Consider the following 6,131-nt stretch of genomic DNA (forward strand, 5'->3'; position numbering starts at 1 on the left):
ACAACAATAAAAAAAATAATAAAATACCAAATATAAATACAGAAAATATAGCAGGCTGTAACTGTAGAAGAACAAATAGATGCCCTCTACAAGGTACATGCAAAATAAAAAATGTAGTTTATAGTTGCACAGTATCACAAACCCCAAATTTAAATGAGGTTAATGACAACCATAGCTCGACCACACGAGTAAATAACTACATCCACTTTAACCAATCAAATACAGACTAACCCATTACATACCAATGCCACCCCTAATCTACTTGACAATAAATGCATTAAACAAAATGCAATCTACTTTGGTTCCACATTTGGACTTATTAAACATAGGATTTCAAACCACAAGCACTCTTTTAAAAATCCCTCCTTGGTGAACCAAACCACTCTATCTAAACATATTTGGCAACTCAAAGATAAGAATATTCCCTTCAAATGATGACATCAAAAATAAAACCACCCTCCTAAATTCAAGGGATGAGCTTTTATCTTCATGCAATCATAAACGTTGGTTTAAATTTAACAAATATAAACCACCATAAATCATTAAAAATGTTGCTTATTAATAATCTATGTTGAAATTTTTAATTCATAACTTAATATCTTTATTAATAAAATTTGGATCATCATTATTATTATTAATAGTAGTTTATCTAATATATTTACCATTATTGTATATCTTATTTAAATATCTATTTAAGTTTAACGTATGCTATATTTATTAATTTCAAGAAATAAATAAATAAATCATTAAAATATTATTAACTTTCAATAAGATCCTTTTATATTATACTAGCGGGGATACCCAGCGTTGCCCAGGTGTTTGGAGGTGTGTGTGTAAATAATTTCTTAAATAATCGGAAAAACCTAAACAAAAAAAGCAGCCAACAAACGTAAAACTTCTTTTTAAAAAATCAGAAAAACAACCCCCCCCCAAAGGACGGCGTTGCCTGGGTGTTTGGAAATGTGTATGTAGGGGGGGGGACAAAGAATAAGCGAATTAATAACCCTATTTAAACTTTTTTAAAAAATCGGGAAAAACAAAACAAATAAAACAGCGAATGGACGTAAAACTTCTTTAAAAAAATTGGATAAACAAAAACCCAAAAAAAGGAAAAAAAAACAAAAACAAAAAAAAACACAGCAAAAAGTGAAAAAAAAAATGGTATAAATAACCTTGTTTCAATATTAAATGTTTAAAAATCGGGGAAAAAGTATATCTGATAACTGGGATTGAACCTGAAATCTTTGGATAACGATGCTGTAACTTAACCCATCATGCTATAGACGTGTGGATGAAAGTAGGTCAGTTTTTATAACATTTAAAACAAATTCAATGTACAACGTCTTTTGCGCGTATTGACGCATGCGTAAAGCCATCTTGTCATGAAGATACCACTTTTTTTCACCCCTCTCTGTAAAAAAGAGAGCCATTAAGGATGAAGGAATTAATGTCTTTGCCCAATTTTTCGATATTTGTCATCCAAGATGTCGAGCTTCAAAATGATACCAAACTCATGAAAATCCGTGGCCTGTGTCAAAAGTTTTTGCGAGACATACAAACACACACACATTTTCGCTTTTATATATATTGACTAGCGGGGGTATCCGGCGTTGCCCGGGTGTTTGGAGGTGTGTGTGCTCTTAAATAAAAAAGAAACTGGGGGGGGGGTAGGATTGAACCCAAACTGAGGCGAAGTTTGAAAATAAAATGTGAAAAAAATATGAACCGTTCGGCCAGCCAGAATGAGTTACTGAAAGATGTTTGAATTTATTTAAGTAAGAACCAAATTGACAGGTGCCCGCACGGAAGTCGTAGAGCGTTACGACGACAACGACGACGTAAGCAATAGCTATTCAGCAAATGAGGTCAATGACCAGGTTTGTTTGTTATAAGCGAAGTAAAAAAGGAAAACATAAAAACGAACGTTAAAACTTAATCAAAACATCGAAAAAAAAAACACAAAAAAAGTTAACGTAAGGCAAACGAACAATGAAAACAGAAAAACGAACATGTGAAAAATGGCTTAAATAAACCTGTTTCGATATTAAAATTTAAAAAATCGGTGGGTACCCAGGTGTTTTTTGGTGTGTGGTTGGGTGTGGATAAGCGAAGTAAAAAAAAAACAGAAAAACGAACGTTACATGAAAAATGGCTTAAATAACACTGGTTCAATATTTAAATTTTAAAAATCGAAAAAAAAAAAGAAGACATCTCACAACACGATTCGAACCCAAGACGTTTAGATAACGAATCAATGCGCTAACCAACTGAGCTAACGCGACGTACATGAAATTTAGTCAATTTTTCAACTCTTTGAAGAAAATCAGGTCATGACGTCATCTGACGCATGCGTAGAACCGGGTCGTCACGAGGGGACGGTTTTTGTTGACCCTCCACCCTGTCGAAAATTGTCGATTTCGGGGTGAAAAAATTAACGTTTTTAGCCAATTTTTCGATATTTCTCGGGCGAAGGATGGGGCTTCAATATGATACCGAGTTTGTGAATTTTCGTTGTGTCTGTCGAAAGTTTTTAGCGGACACACAAACACACATGATGATTGCAACGTCTTGTCAGACGAGTGCCACTCCCTCAGACATTTAAAATCCATGAGCCCAAATGTCTGAGGGAGTGTCTATACAAATATGATGTTACAGAGTCTTAGCTTTGTACAACAGCTAAGTCTCTCTCTCGGTTTAAAATGTTGAGATCCAGCAACAAGCAAGAGCAAGATAGCCAGCAACAAATTAAACTGCAGACCAGCTTAATGTGGGTACAGGTCTTCCGCTTTATGGTTTTTTAAATCAGAGATTTGCTTCTCCTAGAAAGGTTGCCTTCACCACGGCTTACGGGAACCGTCTCTACCCCAATACACATATACACACACACAAATATACACGGTGCTAGTTGGCCGTTGACTCAGAAAAGAGTTCATTCGCCCTTTGGAAGGTCTTGTTTTTAATCCTTCAGAGAGACTAGCCGCCCTCCTCACCAAACAAGTCTGGTGGAGGAACCAGTTTAGTCGCCGGTGACCCAACCATGAGGCAGGTAGTACTGGGTTACATGGTACCAGTAGCATATGACATGACCTGACCACATACAAACACACATACAAACATACAAACATACATACATACATACATACACACATTTTCGCTTTTATATATATAGATAATAATATGAAACAGAATAAACGCTAATTATCTCCCTTTGATCATTTTACTAGAAAAATAAGATTATCTCCCCTTATTTTTAAAATTTTTACTTAATTTTAAATTAGGCGTTATTAATATATTCTAACTGCTAAAAATATTCCATTGGCGTTCACTTTGAAAATTCAACATTTCGTGCATTTATAAGTTACATTCAACATCCAAATGAATGCTTTGGCGATAATTACGATTTTCAAAAGGTGAACAATTAAAAGGTAATATATATATATATATATATATATATATATATATATATATTTACCTTTTAATTGTTCACCTTATATATATATATATATTTACCTTTTAATTGTTCACCTTTTGAAAACCGTAATTATCGCCAAAGCATTCATTTGGATGTTGAATGTAACTATATATATATATATATATATATATATATATATATATATATATATGTATAAGAGCAAATAGTTAATAAAACATGTTAAAAAAATACTTTGAAAAAGAGTTAAAAATATATTTAATTTGAAAAAGAAACACTAAATAAGTGGATAGTCCTTAATCTGCAGAGTTTCAAAGAAATACTTTCCTTCTCATCAGAGGGTAGGAATTAGCAAAATGCGGGATCGGATTTTGTATGCAAAAAGTATTTGATGAAACTGCAAGTAAGTCAAAGTGAAACATAGGGAATAGGGTGAAGAAAAAATGATTTCACATGAATGGATAGTCTGGGTAAAGGTAAAATATCCAATGACGGTAAAATCCAAAAATGTAAATCCAAGAAAGTTAGTTAAATTTCCATTCGCATAATAAAATCCAAGGAAATCGCGTAATTGGAAGATGGTCCAAAATAATCCAAAAGGCCGAAATCCGTGGAATAATTCACAAATAGGTACAAGGAAAGGGGGAAAGAATTCAAATGATATTATTAAATATATTAAATAAATTAAATATTTTATATATATAAATATATATATATATATATATATATATATAATTCTTAAATTTTATTAAAAATATATTATTATAACCTTATATTTAAAGCAAATTCAGATTTATAATTTTATTCTATTTTTTATTCTTAACCCATCATCATCATCATGTGCTGTCCTTCATGTCCAAAGACGACTTCCTGTGAACCATCATTCTCCACTTGTCATGGTCACGACTGAGGGTCAGCCAGCTTCCAGTAGGGATAAACCTGTCCTTTAGATTTTGTTTGACAGTGTCACGAAACCTGAGCTTAGGTCTGCCTATGCCTCATACCCCATCCTCCAGTTGTGAAAACAGTATCTGTTTTGGTAGTCGGGAGTTCTCCATTCTGTTTACGTGCCTAGCCCATCTCAGGTTTTTTTCGGATGAGCAGGTCATAAATGCTTGGGAGGTTGGCTTGGTATAGGATTTCCTTGTTGATGACAAAGTCATACCACTTGACATTTAAAATCTGCCGGAGGTGTCTCGTCATATAGGTGTTGAGCTTACGGGCTACCAGTTTGTACACTGGCCAAGTTTCTGCACCGTATAAGAGTGACGAGAGGACGATGGCGCGTTACACCAAGCATTTAGTTCTGAAAGTCAGGTCTTTATTTTACCAGACCTTCTGTTTGAGTTTTCCATAGGATATGGAGGCGTTAGCCATTCTTGTAGAAATCTCCTCGTCCATTTTGTTGTTGTTCATGACCGTGGTCCCTAGGTATTTGAATTTGCTGACATTGTAAAGCTCCTGGTCTTGAATCTTAATTGGCTGGCTTGTTGCTGGTGATCCAGGGGATTGTTGGTACATAATTTCGGTTTTCTTGATGTTAATCTTCAATCCGAAGGCCTTGGCTGATTCTGCGAAGCGAGTTATTATGTCCTGAGCATCCTCGTGACTATGCGCTACAAATGCGGTGTCATCAGCAAACATGAGCTCTCGTACGAGTATCTTTGTTGTTCTATTTGCGGATTTGTATGCATTGACATTGAAAAGGTCTGCTACCTGCCTAGATCGTATAAAAACACCCTTATCACAATTTTTAAAGGCATGCCGAAGCACAACTGACAGGTAGAGTGAGAAAAGGGTTGGAGCGAGGACGCAGCCCTATCTGACACCATTCTGCACATCAAATGGATCGGAGAGCTCGCTCTTCAGCTTAACTGTGGCTTTCTTGCCTGAATGAAGGGTTCTGACAAGGCTGGTGAAGTGTGCAGGAAAGCCAAGCTTCAGCAAGACTTCCCAAAGAGTGCTTCGATCCACCATGTCAAAAGTCTTCGTAAAATCCACAAGGATCATGTACAGCTCCATATTTTGCTCCACACACTTCTCCTGGATCTGTTTGAGTGAGAAGATCATATCCGCTGTGCCTCTGTTTGCACGGAATCCACATTGTGCCTCAGGTAGCAAGATTTCAGCGTGCGCTGTAAGCCTGTTCAGGAGAACACGAGCGAACACTTTCCCAGGACCTGAGAGCAGTGATGAGTCAGGGCATCTGTCCATCCAGTGCTGTGTCGGCAACTGCTCCAGGTTGATTATTGCTCGTTTGTCAATGTCTGACATCTCATTTAGCAATGTTTTGAAATGCTCAGTCCATAGTTTTAGAAGCTCGCATTTGTCAGTGAGGAGAGTAGAATTGTCGCTTGCAAGTAGTTGATCGGGATGGCTCACATTTGGGCCCCAGACTGCTTTCATACTCCCATAGAAACCCTTCATGTCATTGGTGTCCACCAGAATCTGTAGTTCAGCAGCCTTAGCCATCCACCAACTGTTTTAAAGTTCCTTACATCTGCTCTGGAGCTTGCTGTTTGCCTTAGCATACTTTGCTTTGATGGATCTAATGTTCCTGAACAACATTGAACTTCTTGCAGCGTTTCTCTGGTTGATGAGCTGCTTGATTTCTTCGCAGTTCTCATTGAACCAGTCTTCATGGCATTTCTTGACCAGCCCGAGGCAATCTTTGGATGTTTCATAAACAGTTTATTTGAAG

The sequence above is a fragment of the Euprymna scolopes genome, chromosome 1 (genome assembly GCF_053919585.1).
Source record: "Euprymna scolopes isolate OS-2025 chromosome 1, ASM5391958v1, whole genome shotgun sequence".
Taxonomy (NCBI): Eukaryota; Metazoa; Mollusca; class Cephalopoda; order Sepiida; family Sepiolidae; genus Euprymna; species Euprymna scolopes.